The sequence below is a fragment of the Herpailurus yagouaroundi genome, unplaced genomic scaffold (genome assembly GCF_014898765.1).
Source record: "Herpailurus yagouaroundi ecotype Mexico unplaced genomic scaffold, PumYag 67525, whole genome shotgun sequence".
In the NCBI taxonomy this organism is placed as follows: Eukaryota; Metazoa; Chordata; class Mammalia; order Carnivora; family Felidae; genus Herpailurus; species Herpailurus yagouaroundi.
In genome coordinates, this window is record NW_024420331.1 from 441,394 (window position 1) to 456,556 (window position 15,163).

The 15,163-nt window shown below is 47.2% G+C and overlaps 1 pseudogene; it reads left to right on the forward strand.

The window, feature by feature from the left end:
* LOC121025171 (40S ribosomal protein S6-like) overlaps window positions 1–14,256 on the forward strand; it is a 28,206-nt pseudogene extending 13,950 nt beyond the window's left edge.
* Window positions 14,257–15,163: the final 907 nt, after the last annotated feature.

Consider the following 15,163-nt stretch of genomic DNA (forward strand, 5'->3'; position numbering starts at 1 on the left):
CAATGCGAAGCTTGAACTCGGAACCCTGAGGTCAGGAGTCTAACGCTTAACTGACTGAGCCACTCTGGTGCCCCAAGGAGAGACTGGAGACCAGATAAGTCCTGCACTAGTCCAGGCAGGGGCAAAGGGGTGATGGCCTAGACAGGGACTGCAGCAGTGGGAACGAGAGATGTTAAAAGGGAGGCAACAGGTCCAAAATGGAGTCACTTGTCCTAAGCCCACATCACCAAACTGAGACTTAATACCGAGCTTACTTACGGTTTCAATCTGTCCCAGGAGTGGAATCTCAAGCCAGTCAGTCTGGAACAACCTGGTCCGTACTAGTAAGGGAACTGCCTGATGGACCCCTGCGGCTCCTCAAAGGAAGGCGATTCGCCCGACACAATCCTCCCTTCCCTAGTAACTTCCTTGTCTCCCCCTTCTACCTATAAAAGTCTCTCATATTATATGGCTCTCTCCCGGAGTTCGATTCTATTTGCTAGAAGGGACGCTGCTTATTCGATGAGTCATCAATCAATATCACCGAACGAAGTATAAGGTCTTTAAAATTTACTCCGCTGAATTTCATTTTTTAACAGAGGGATGGGTAGATTGGAGAAATGTTCCGAGAGAGAGAGAGAGAGAGAGAGAGAGAGAGAGCCGCCAGGGCCAGCTGATGGACTGGAAAGGGAGGGGGGTGTGGAAAAGATCACCTAATATGGCTCTTAGGTGGCTGGCCCTTGGTGCCACACGTTGGCACGTAGGCTATCGGAGGACAAACTGGCGGAGCGCAAGGAGGGCCCGGAGGGGGTGGGTCAAGAGTCCTGCTTTGAGCGTGTTAAGTTTGAGATCCCCCTCAACAGCCTGGAAGCCGTGGTGAGGGGGCAACTGGGTGGCAGAGCCTTAGAACTCGGGAGTGAGGAGTTGGGAGACCAGATTTGATCCGAACAGGGATGGCGGGAGACGCTGTGGGGAAGCAAGTGTAGGCGGAAGAAAAATCGAGGGCTTCTTACTCTCGGCAGCTCTAATTTCAGACTCTGTTTTCAACCCCCAACAGATTGGAGGCGGCAGGTTACAAATGGGAGGAGGCCAGTGGGGCTTAGCGTGGCTGGATTTCGATGCTTGGTGCTTTCGTTGTAGAAGAAGCTTCGGAATCACCCGCGATGCTCAAAACACAGAAATGGAGGATCTCAGGCTGCACGCGGATCTGCTGACTCGGGATCGACATTTTAATAGGAGCCCCGGGGGTGGGGTTGGCATGCACGTGATAGTTTGAGAACTGGCACATGGCTCCAGACAGAAAATGGCCGCAGAAAATCCCAGCGTCGAGCAAGGTTCAAGATGTGCGGGACTGCGGTATGCACGAAAACATAGGAGACTTAGAGGCATTACATCTTCCTTTGTATAATTCTGTGACTGTTGAAGGGTTTGTGCATACACCAGCTCAAGGCCAGCCAGGAAAGCGTTCGCTCTGTCATGTCACAATTCTACAGGAACCCTTCAGACACGGAGAGGTCCGGGCTTCCCCAACCCTCCCGCCTAGCCCAAGGTGTGGGTTCCTCTCCGGGGTCTGGCATGGCCAAGCCAGAATGTGACAAAACATCAATCCCCTCTGTGCATCAGAGGTCCCTGCAAAGGTCCTGCCAACCCCCCTAGATGAGTGATCCCCATCCTGGGCTGTCCCTTGTAATCATCGGGGGAGATGTGAATCTCGTTGCCAGGCCACACCGCAGATCGATTATCAAAATCTTTGGAAGGTGACTCTAGGGGTGAGAAGCATTTCTTTCCATTCTGTCAGCGGCGTCCTCCAGCCTAAGGCCAAATAGACAGCTTTCTTCTTCCAGGCTGCACTCAGCAGAAGTGAGGCAGCCAGGCTGGAGGAGGGCAATCTATGACTATTTTATTTTTAATGTTTATTTATTTTTGAGAGAGAGAGAGACAGAGAGAGACAGAGCGTGAGCGGGGGAGGAGCAGAGAGAGAGGGAGACACAGAATCGGAAACAGGCTCCAGGCTCCGAGCCATCAGCCCAGAGCCCGACGCGGGGCTCGAACTCACGAACCACGAGATCGTGACCTGGGCCGAAGTCGGACGCTCAACCGACTGAGCCACCCAGGCGCCCCTGAATTTACACCATGATCTTGTGATTTTACATGAGACGGAGAGACCAGCTTTTTTTTCCCTAAGCAGCCGAATCCCACCGCCACCGCTTTTCAAGAGGCAAGACAGTAGCCTGAGTTTCTCTTTCTAGAGGGACGTCAGACCGGAACTCACTGTCCCAGTGCAGCTGTCAGAACCCCATGTGTGTGCTTCTATTTAAAAGTTGTCAGCCTACAAATGCTCGAGGGAGCAGACAATCTGGCTTCTCCTTCGCTCTTAGTCAGCTTGTGCTGGAAATAATTGTCCATGTTTTATGTGACAGGCGGAAACAGGACCTCGCAGGAAGGCGGCCCCGGACGAGACCGGGTGGGAACAACGTGGCTCTCGGCCCACATGCACCAGTACGTCTGATCCGACGCTTGAGGGCCCGAGGGCAGAACTGCAGGGCCGGGTAGTGTATAAGCACATAGTCAGTAAACAGGGCCCTGAGCAACTGTGGTGTTCCCCTCCCTCGGTCACTGTGCTAGCCTCTTGTGATACAGCCGGCCTCGCCCGGCAAGGGTCTGCAGGACGGCTCCGCTCAAGGGCCATCACGTTCTGACTGCTCTTACCTTGTGCTGCTCCGTTGTTCCGTCTTCTGAATACATCCACGGGTAGAGGTTATGCTTAGGAATCGCATGGCCTGGGTTTCATCTGGCTCTACCGTCTACACACCTTGTCGTGAGGGCTCGGGTCCTTCCCCTGCGAAACAAGGAGTTTAAGGAAACCGTAAACTCTTTTGTGCCACGATCAGTACATGGTACTATCGTTTTTGAGGGTTTTATTTATGTTTCTGTCCAGGGACAAAGAATAGACTCTCACATCCTTGACTCTCTCCTTCTTCCATCAGTGCTTTCTTGTCCTTGGGGCCTACGGAATGGTCCAGAAAATCCAGGCTGGGTTAGTCACCCAGAGGGCTGGGAGGCCGAGGCTGCTTCTTTCGTGGGGGGCGGGGTTGTGGTTGTTGTTAGGAATGTTTCACTCTTTATCACACATCACATTGTGGAAATATATTTTTAAACATGCTTCACAATTCCCCTGAGACCACAAACACCATTTTATCCCATGGCTCCCCGGGGCTCGTCAAACCCTGGATCCTGTTCTTTCTGGCGTCCCTTCCCCGCTGTGCAATGGACACTTCGGCTGGTATTCACATCACCACCCTTTGGGTTTGGGTTTTCTCCCGCCTACCCCGGTTGGGCGGACTGTATCCACTTGGGTCTTGCTTTGTGGCTAGAAATGGTGAACTTCCCGTCTCCATGTCATGGGTAGGTTCTCTTTCACTTCTCAGCAGCCTTCAATTCTGTGTGTCATGATCAGCTGCGGTCCTCCCACCTCAGGGCCCCCCTCTACCCGTTAGGAGCTGGAGTTCAAGTTGAATCGTTTTGTTTGGTCTCCATAGCTGTGTGTTGCCCACACCTGATCGTGTAATGTTATGCCACTGATCTCTGTGCCGAACGACCTTAGGAGGAGGTAAGGGTAAGGTCCGAACTCAGGTTAACTGGAGGTTGAATTAACATCCCTACCAAACAAAAGATGCTCAATTCTCCCTGAACAGGAAAATAAGTAATCATTAACCCTAACTCAGAGTTTCAACCTTGGCGCCGACGAGATTTGGGGCTGGATAGCTCTTTGCTGTGAGGGCTGTCCTGGGCATTGCAGGATATTTAACAGCATCTCTGTGTTCACCTTTCTACGTTGGTATGCCCGGTATCTTGCTCCTGGGTAGTCCCCGTATGCCCAAGTCCTGCTGCGATACAGCTGAGAACCTGAGCTCTCAGATCTCGCACCAGGATCCTGCCTCTGATTCACAGGCAGTGGGAGCCCAGGCTGATGTCTTTCCTGCTCTTTCTGTCCAACCTCCTCCTCATCGCTGACTGGCTCCCGCACATCACCCAACCCTTGCCCCCACATTCCTGTTATTTGCTCCAATTTTTTTTTTTTACTGTTTTTTTTAAATTTTATTTTTGTGTGATAAGAGAGAGACAGAGCGCAAGCAGGGGAAGGGCAGAGAGAGAGGGAGACACAGAATCCGAAGCAGGCTCCAGGCTCTGAGCCATCAGCACAGACCCCGACGCGGGGCTGGAACTCACGAACCGCAAAATCATGACCCGAGCCGAAGTCGGACGCTAAACCAACTGAGCCCCCCCAGGGGCCCGTATTTGCTCTAATTTCTGATGCCATCTGTCTGAGGTCTCACACATGTTCTATGGTCCAGCTTTCTGGACATAGTTGTCCAGCTCTCTGAACTTCCCCTCGTATAGTTAGGCGTGGTCTGGTCCAAACTTCTGCTCTTTCCCAGTCCAGAAGTCTAGTTTCTAATACCTTGCTTGTCCTAGTCTAGTCCTTCCTATTGCCTGATGACCTCTTGTTCCGACTCATGAGATAGATCCCGATAGAGTTATGCCTGAATAACCAATCAAATCATAGAAAATAAATTTAACAAATGGAGGATGACTGATTTTATGTAGGTAAAATAGCAATGGCTAAATTTTTTTAATTTTCCAAGGTTTTTTTTTGATTGGGTTTTTAAAATTGTTGTTGTTTGTTGTTTATTTGTTTTTTGAATTATAGTATAGAGGATCAGAATATGCCTCCTCAAAATATACCACTTCAGCATAAGATTATTATTTTTTTTCTCTCTCTCTCATACCAGGAAGAGGAGGACAATTCTTTTTTTTTTATTATTTTTTTATTTTTGAGACAGAGAGAGACAGAGCATGAATGGGGGAGGGGCAGAGAGAGAGGGAGACACAGAATCAGAAGCAGGCTCCAGGCTCTGAGCCATCAGCCCAGAGCCTGACGCGGGGCTCGAACTCACGAACCGTGAGATCGTGACCTGAGCCGAAGTCGGACGCTCAACCGACTGAGCCACCCAGGTGCCCCAAGGAGGACAATTCTTAGACTCCTAATAACCGGGGACAACTCTACACTCCTTTCAGCCCAGAGATGAGAGGAATCTATATGTAACAAACTTCACTAAGTAACCATTTTCATCCATTAGTTCCCCCCACATATTTGCTTTACCATGCCGTGACACCCCGAGAAGCCCAAGACCGTTTTATTTTTGTCTTGTCACTTTGCTACAAATCTATTGTTCTCGTTAAGGTGTTATACCAGCCCGAGTCCTAACCACCACTTTGAGTTCTCACTGAATTTCTTCCACGTATATTCACTCTGCTCATGTTAATAACCTCGGTGTTTCTCTTGTTAATCTGTCTTTTCTCGGTTTCATTTCCAGGGACCCACCTGCTGAACCTGGGGGATAAAGGTGTTTTTGTTCTTCCTTACAATAGACACAATTGAAATGTTGGCCCTGGTATGTTTAGAAGGACTTCTTAAGAGCCTATTTTGCAACTTATGGTCTCATCAAAAGCCAAGAAGGAAGAGGAGAAGAACTAAAGGACTAAATGCAATTTAGTGTCCTGGATGGGATCCTGGAATAGAGAGAAGACGTTACAGAAAAAATGCAATTCAAATAAAGTCTGGGGTTTGATTAAATTATAATGTGCCAATTTTGGTTTCTGCATTTTGACAAAAAATGCCGCAGTCATGAAAGATACTAACCATGGGGAAACTGTGTAAGGAGTTAAAAAAATAAACACGCAGAGGATATTTGGGGAATTTTTATGCTATGAAGAAACGCTTTACAAAAGCATAGGGACACGGCTTTTGTTTTGTTTTGTTTTGTTTTGTTTTTAAAAGGATGCAACTCCAAGGCCACTTCTGTTTCCTCCTCCGTCCAGACACCATCTCTTAGGTCAAGATTGCGAGGTAAGCGTTTTCCATGAGAACCATATGGTTGGTCCCCACATTCTTCCTAGCTCAGAAAGGTTTGGAGCAGATGTTTCCATGCTGAGAAGCTCACACCCACCCTTGTGTGTGTTTGTTAATTTCTTTCAAATACATCACTTCCTATTGTAGCAATCGTCTCCTAATCACAAACATATGAAGTCTTGGCCTCAGCGGCCTCATGGACGTGTGCACTGTTATCAGAAAGGGTTAGCCAGACCCGAAGATAAAGAAAAATGTGAATTTGACTTCATGCCATGTTCAGTATGAGTGAATTCGCATAAGCAAGCACCCGTTGTTCTCCATTTATTCTGGATGGCCTCACACCACGGGGGCGGGTACAGATGCATTTGGCAAACTCATTATAGAGCAACTATATCATGAACCCCTCCCCTATGTGACCTCCAGATTGTCAAACGATGTGTTCAACGTGATGTCTCCTAGTTGTGACATTTTTCCGCAGCTAGGGAGAGACCAAGCACAATTTTTCAGCGAGGAAACCTTCCAGCAAGTAAATAATGACTGAAGGTTTTCCCTAAGGTATTTTCTAAAGTAATGTAAGTACGGTCAAGGGTGTTTGGGAGCACGTCGTCTCTCCGCAGGATAATAAGGAGAATATTTAAGAATCCGTTGCAGTCTTATGCAAGCGTGTGTGTGTCCCCTTCAGGAAAGACAGTTACAAAGTTTTTTATAACCTTTTTTTTTCTAATTTTTTTTTAACGTTTATTTATTTTTGAGACAGAGAGAGACGGAGCATGAACAGGGGAGGAGCAGAGAGAGAGGGAGACACAGAATCCGAAACAGGCTCCAGGCTCTGAGCCGTCAGCACAGAGCCCGACGCGGGGCTCGAACTCACGGACCGTGAGATCATGACCTGAGCCGAAGTCCGACACTTAACCGACCAAGCCATCCAGGCGCCCCAGTCACAAAGGTTTTTAGATGGAGGGTCTTATTTCCATTCGAGATCATGCCTGTTATAAAAGCATTTGTTTTTACCCATATTAGAATATTATTAAAGACACTGAAACGGATCCACAGAGCCAGTGTCTTCCTTGCAAGATGAAAGGACCAACCTTCTATGGGTTAATGTAAAACATCAAGAAATAAACCCGGGTTCAGAATGAAATCACTGATGATGCAATTATTAGTGAGAGTAAATGAAATGGTAAAGAAAAAGGAGACAAATGTGCTCGTCTCTTTCCTTTATAGATCGCGTTGTTCTTATGCTGTGAAAAACACTCTAATTCTGTACCTGCTCGTCTTTGCCAGGCAGGCTAGCGTGCAGATACCATGGGGCCAGACATGGAGGGGTTCACTTCCATTTTATAGTTCCGTGACATGTACATGCCCCGGGACCTTATGGGATATAGCCTCTGTGGCATAAGTTACAAGGCTGAGGTCTTTGATTTCCCTATAGAGTTCCAGAACCCTCTCCTTGGGGCTGGCTGTTTCAGCATTTGGCATCACAATTATTGGCGTTTTCAGTCCTATGGCATCAATGCTATAATCCTGAGCTTCTCGACCTCAGCAACTATGGACATTTGAGCTCAGATCACTCTTTGCCGTGAGGGCTGTCCTGTGCGTCATAGAACATTTAACAGCATCTGTGGCCTCTGTCTACGGAGACCCAGCTGTCTCCAGACGTGGCTGAAGGCCCACCGGGAGGTCACAACAACCCACTCCCACCTCCCTGCCCCCGCCTTTGAGAACCACTGCTGTCGTCAACAAGGTAGAAATAACAGACCCAGAGCAGCTAAGGGAAGAGAACATTCAAAGAACAGTGTGTAGGATTTAAAGTCTTTAAAAAGCCCTTATATTACTGTCTACTTTTCAAGATTCATCTATGTTGTAGCACGCATCAGGACCACATTCCCTTTTACTGCCAAACCCTTTCACCGTATGACTAGACCGCCATTTGTTTCTCCATTCATCCATCGACGGACATTTGGGTCGTTTCCACTGTTTGGCTATCGTGACCAGCGCTGCTCTGAACACGCGTGGACAAGTTTTTGTTTCAATGCCTGTTTTCAATTCTTTTGGACACACACCTGGGGGGCGGGGCGGGGAATTGCTGGGTTACATGGTAATTCTACAAAGAGCAACCAATTTTTTTAGTCTGGAAATCTGCAGTGGTCAGTTATTTCGCTAATTATTAAAAAATCCACCAGTGACCAGACTTAATGCCGGTAAGAGCTTTGAAAGGCCTGAGGATAAGCCTAGTTAACCTTGGGTTTCAAATGATCTTGAGCAATCTCTGGGTGGGTTTCAAAAGACCTGAAAAGCCTCTAGAAATGGGGTCTCAATTCTGTGTGTGTACAAACTAGGGAGAAGGACAGGAGCTGTCGGCAGAATCCCAGAAGGGTCCATGACCCCGCCCCCCCCAACCTCGGAAGCCTCTGTATCAGAAATATCATTCAGTTCTTGAAGAAAAAATTGTGTGGCTCAATATATTGTCATTTTATTTGTCAGTCGTACCTCAACAAAGCTGGAAAAAATAAAGGAAAAGACAGTGTGAAAATCCCAGTTTTGAGATCGGGAGTAGTGTGATTTTTGGCAAACGTCAATATTTCTGAGCTTCCTCATCTGAGAAATGGTTCCCTGCATTCATCGGCCTAACCCTCCAACATCATCCGTTGATTCTCAGCACCGCTTGCCCAGGTGATCTTTTTATACTGCCAAGTTGATTAAGCCACCCTTTCTAGAAACACATCCGTGGCACCTTTTTGTTCTCTGCACAAGAGCCACAATGTTCGTCGAGACTATGATATATTCTGGTCTATACTTTCCATGCTGGCATTATTTCCCATCATCCTCCTGTTCAAAGCTGTTTCCCGTTTCCGGAACGTGTCAAGCTCCCTCCTGCCTCAGGACCTTTGCACATGCGGGTCCTTCTGCCAAAACACTCTCTATCACCCCCTCTCCCACCTGCTCACACCTATTGAGCCTTGACGTTTTAAGGCGAACATTATGTCCTCAGGAATACTGTGTCTTAACCTCCCACCCACAGATTAAGCCAACTGCCCCTCGTGTGGATCTCATGGCACTTATGACAATCACACGTTTACAGTTAGCAGGTGTTGGATTACAGTTTGTCTCACCCAGAATAGAAATTCCCTAAGGACAAAGGCTTTGTGTTTGCTTACTATTGCATTGCATCTCAACCCTCGAGTACTTATCTTCTAAAATTCTGTGAGACAAAATGAGAAGCGTGTCTAAATCATCCATCGTCTCAAGGAAAAGCGCTCAGTGACTGTTTCAAGTGCCAAGTTGGAGTTGCAGGGTCAATAAGCTGCTGCTTTCGCGCGGTACCGTTGTAACTTGAAAGTCTAACTGAAAGCCAGTGACTTTTCAGAGCTGAGGAGTAGTGTGATTTTATTTTACATTGCGTTAGGAAGACCTGCATAGCTCAGTGAGACAGGATTTCCCTAATGATCAACACGCGGTGCTACAAAACCATGCATGGGAACAATATTCATTCAAAACGTAAGATAACCCAATGAACTTTAACGGAAGAGCACGAAAACTTCATTATTAGGGTCTCAAATCTCATGATGCATATTTTCTTCAAGAAACGACCACTTTTCAAACTTTGGTAAAGTACCAAAAAGGAATATCTACAACTACCTGAAAAAGCTATTAATATACTCCTCCCAGGGTGCCTGCGTGGCTCAGTCGGTTAAGCATCCAACTTTTGATTTCGGCTCAGGTCATGATCTCACCATTCGTGAGATCAAGCCCCACGTTGGGCTCTACGCTGACGCCTGGAGCCTGCTTGGGATTCTCTCTGTCTGCCCCTCCCTTGCTCTCTCTCTCAAAATAAATAAATAAACTTTATATATATATTCCTCCCATTTCCAAATACATATATGTGTGAGGCTGAGTTTTCTCCATATTTCCTAATCAAAACAATGTTTCAGAATATATTGAATACAGAAGCAAGTATGAGAATCCAGCTGCTTCTAATAAGGCAGACATTAAAGAGATTGCAAAAATGTATAACGGTGTCATTTTCACAAGAAATTCATTTTTTTATTTTAGAAAACGGTTACTTTCATTAAAATGTGCTATGTTAACATATACTGGCTTTGTTATTGTTATTTTAAATAAGCTCATAAATCAGTATTTAGAAATTTTTCTCTACCTTTGTTCCTACCATGATAGTATCAGTTGAGAAAACCCACACAAACACCAGCTCTCTGGAGTCCCCAAGCATTCTTTTTTTTTTTTTAATTAATTAATTTTATTTTTTTACATGTATTTATTTTTGAGAGACAGAGCATGAGCAGGGGAAGGGCAGAGAGAGAAGGAGACACAGAATCAGAAGCAGGCTCCAGGCTCCGAGCTGTCAGCCCAGAGCCCGATGCGGGGCTCAAACCCACAAACCGTGAGATCATGACCTGAGCTGAAGTTGGACGCTCAACCAACTGATCCACCCAGGCGCCCCATGGAGTCCTCAAGCATTCTTAAGACTAAATGACTCCCAGGACCAAAATGTTTGCGAATCACTGACTTACACCACAAATAAAGATTTCCATTTTCAAATTTTGAAATTGCTGATAGTCTCATGAGGTTGATATCCAAAACTTATAAGGAACTCCTACAACTCAAGAGCAAAACACAAACAGTCCCATCAAAAAAACGAAGAGAGGACCCAAGTAGTCATGTTTCCAAAGAACACATACAAACGGCCGACAGAGGCTCAACATCAGTAATCATTGGGAGAAATACAAATCAAAACCACACTGAGATATCACTTGACACGAGTTAGAAGGGCTACTATCAAAAAGACAAGAGATGGGGCGCCGGGGTGGCTCGGTTGGTTAGGCGTCCAACTCTTGATCTTGGCCCAGGTCATGATCTCACAATCAGGAGATTGAGCCCCACACTGGGCTCAGCAGGGGGTGTGGAACCTGCTTGGGATTTACTCCCTCTCTCTGCCCCTTCCTGGCTCATGCGCTCTCTCTCTCTCTCTCTCTCTCTCTCTCTCTCTCAAATAAACTTAAAAAATAAATAAAGTGACAACGGATAACAAGTGTTGGGGAGGATGTGGAGGAAAGAGAACCCTCGTGGACTGTTGGTGGGCGTGTAAGTTGGGAGGTTCCTCAAAAAATGAAATATAGAACTGCCATGTGACCCAACAATTCCGCTGCTGGGTATATACCCAAAGGAAATGAAATCAGGATTTCAAAGAGAGATCTGAGCTTCTATGGTCACCGCAGCATCATTCACAATAGCCAAGGTACAGAAACAGCTTAAGTACTTAAGTTTCCCTGGATGAATGAACGGATAAACAACATGTTTCTCTGTGGACATATAATATAAAAAAAAATAATAATAATATACACACACACACATATGTACCCATATATCCACATGGATATATGATATATATATACACGCACAATGAAATATTCGGCCATGAGAAAGAAGGAAATCCTGCCATTTGTGACCACATGGATGGACCTTGAGGTCATCATATTAAGGACAATATGTCAAAGAGAGAAAAACAAATACTGTATGATCTCACGTGTGGAATCTAAAAACGTCAAACTCAGAAACAGAGAGGAGAGTGGTGGTTCCCAGGGGTGAGGGGGTGCAGAAAATGGGGAGATGTTGGTCAAAGGGTACACACTTACAGTTACAAGATGAAAAAGTTCTGGGATCTAACGTACCGCATGAGAGTCGATCTTGAGTGTTCTCATCACAAGAACAACAACAAAAAGTAATTATGTGAACTGACTGAGGTGTTAACTACCATTACCGGGGTAATCACTTCACAATATTATGGGGTATTCACTTCACATAATATTACTTCACTTCACTCCTACAACGTTATACGTCAATTACATCTCCATAAAGCTGAAAAAAAAAATACACTATAAAGCAACTGGACTGTAGAGTCTATAGAGACAGAAAAGCAGATATATCTCAATTATTTTAATGATAACGCTCTTACGTAAAAAATCGGTATAAATTATAAATCACAAAAGCTAAGAGCAGTCACTCATACAGATACGTGCACCTGTTTAGGAAGGTAAGAGTGGTATCTAATTACCATTTATCATGTCCAAATGCCTATTTCCAAGTACATACAGCGTAAAGGTGAGGAAAAACTCAGAAGGGCAAACGTTCATAGGAGGATTCATTGATCCATCAGTTATTAGTAATCACTGATCACAAAGCAACACACATTTGCAATCTTGAGAAAGAAGTGATCTGGGGCACCCGGCTGAGTCACAGTGGCGCCCGCGACTCTCGATGCTGAGACCGTAAGTTCGAGCTCCAGGTTGGGGGTAGAAATTAGTTTAAAAAACAAAAAAGAAGAAGAAGTAATCTGCCAAAGACTTGAAATATTGCATGATAATAAAAGAAGCAAAGCACGTTGGTAAACTGGGGAAGGAGAGGGATGGTCAAAGAGGGAACAGAAGGGTAACGACTCTCAAAGGAAACAATTTTAATAACGTTTATTCTTTACCCACGTGCTTTTATAATTCTCCCCCAACCCATAATGTAATGGATTTTGTCTCGAAGCAGGCGCCCCCCCCGCCCCCACCGCCAGGGTTTGACCCATTTCTACATTGACTTAGGGGAAGGCAGCAGGGACCGGGAGATGCGTGGGGTCTCCTCCAGGAGAGTCACGACCGAGTTCCTACCAGTCCTCCACATACAACCACAACCCTAGCGGCTATTTTTCCACGAGGCTTGACTGCCGAAGGAAAGCTTCTCCATCCAGGGCAAAGATCTGGTTTCCCGGCAGTTCCAGCAGAAAGACAATTGCCCCAGAACATACATCCTCTACTTGAGATACACGTACGTTTTGGCTTCTAAGAACTTCCACCCGACCCCCTCTTGGTTGGTGAAGATAATGACAGAGCTGAAAACGGCAAAACTTAACAGCTTTTAGCTCTTAACCCTATCACTGTCCCAAATGTTTTCCCAGGGAGTCTGTTTCATGAGCCAAGGTTTTATTACAGGTAGAATGAACATATAAGGAAACACAAAAATCTTCAATGTACCATTCCACGAGCGTTGACAAATGCATACCAAACCTCCGTGAAAAGGGTGCTTACTTTCACTCCAGAAAATTCCGCCTGGCTCCTTCCTTCCCAGCCCCAAATCGCTACCCTCTCCTGCATAGAGGTGGTCACCGTTTGATTGTCCCACTGCACTGAATTTTGACACGGATCTGGGGGTTGGAGCAGGAGGAGGCAAATTTCTGAGATCCGTCATTCGTTAAATGAGATGAGTTGTGGACTCGTCCGAAGGGGCTCTGCCCGGTCTTGAACTGGACGCCTAATTCTCACAAGTGGGGCTTTTGATTAAGGCCTGAGATCCACTTCCCCCAAAGTTGCTTCTGTTTTCATGGACATAATGCCGCTATATCCAGAGGTCAGTGCTTGGGGGCCAGGGAGGAGAAAATACAGCCAGAGAAAGGAATCAAGTCTCAAAGTGTAAAATCTAGCTCTTCCTTGGAACTCATCATTTTTATGTCTCTCTTTCCTATCAAGAGGCTTCAGACTGGGGATCGAAATTTTAAGCATATCCCCAACCCGGACAGGCTATGACTTTGGGTAAATTGCTCCCCATCTCTGAACTTCTTCCAGCTATAAAGTGAGTATCGCCGTATTGATTGCCATGATAACGTACTTGGGATGATGGCTTGTTTATGGGAGTCCAGCCTTCCTCGGCTTCAAGGAAAGAACAAGGTGACCAAGAGAAAGCTCAACGACAAAATTAGCCATAAACTTAAGGGGGGGAGGGATGGCGTTCAGGAGAATGTTCAGGAAGGATCCCTTTGGTCCGTACAATAAAAGAACTACAAATGGGAAGGATTCCCAAACAGTACTCTGTTCGCAAAGAACCCGGCACCGGAACATTGAGGGGGCTGCCTGCTGCGGTGGGAGCTCGGCTGGGCCATGCGTTCTTACAGAACCCAGTTCTCCCTGTTGGACTCTCTATCCCCTGCGTGGCTTTTGCTTTCATCCCTTCTCTGCCGTAGTCCTCTCCTGCCCCCCACCCCCACCCCACCCCCGAGAATTCAAGCAGAACCTCGGCGTGAATATCCAAAACAATGACAAAGTCAGGTAAGCAAGCCCTCAGGTCTAGGAACCCTTTCTCTCCTCTCGGGCCGTGTCTATTTCCCCGTGAACCCTGGGTTGGGAGGCAAGTTCACTGTGAACGCACGTTCTGTGCACTTGGTGCCCCCCAGGACTCTGCAAACCCGTGGGCTCTCAGAGAGGAAGCCTCCTTCCCCGGTGAATGAGGAGAACGAGTTACAGCAGTGCAATTCAAGCAGACCTCCTCGCTTCCAAAAGCCCGGGGCTGCGCCCTTGCAGCCCGCAGCCTAACAGATCGCTTTTCTGATTCCGCTGAACGTCCAACTTTGAGGACCACCGGACGAGAACACTGCTTCTCAGACTTTGGTGCGCGCACGAGTCTCCCGGGAATCCTTACCTGCGCCCCGAAGAACATGCCGTTTCCTCGAGTGCCAAGTTCAGGGTCGTTGCCCACGGAGGCGCAGAGGAGGAACCGCAGTCGACCTTGCAGCGGGGTTCCCGGCTCTACGGACGAACGTGCTCAGGCCGGTGTAACCTGACTTGACTTCCTGTCCTCACCGGCTCGCGAACCAACCGCGCCAGAATGGGCGTCCTGCTTTTCCTTCGAGGAAGGCCTTCGTCCGTCACGGGGATAAGGGTGCCTTGTTCTAGCCATCTCAGCTGAACCTCTAGCCTTTTTCTAGCCCACGTGGGATTTTCCTTGGCAACCCCAAGCCCCACGCTTCGCAAAGCAGATACATCAAATAAGAAAAACCTGCGTTACTGTGACCACCCCCCCCCCCGCCCCCCCCCTTGAAACAGTAGTCACTGCTTCCCTTGAATTTTCTCTGTGCTCGTATGGCTGCCCGATGGCTTGTGTCTACTGAACATTCTGGGAGGCGACAGAGAAGGAGAGAGATCCTTCATTTGGGGTAGATTTTCTAGGCGAAAACATCGCCAATCCAGTGGGCTAGCCTGCTGGGGAGGGCGTCAGCTGAAAGCCATTAGGAGGCAACACTCCCAACAGCCGGGGGTGGAGGGGTGGGGTGGGGTGGGGGGGGGGGTGGGGGTGGGGGTGGGGGGGGGTGGTCAACACCCCGTTCCTGAGAAGGGGTCCAGAGAACCTGTGCACACCTGGAGGGTCTCCTGTGTGGTATCGATCAATCATATTGCCCACCTGTATCTCTTCGTTTGACTTTGACCTTCTTTCGGTCCGTTT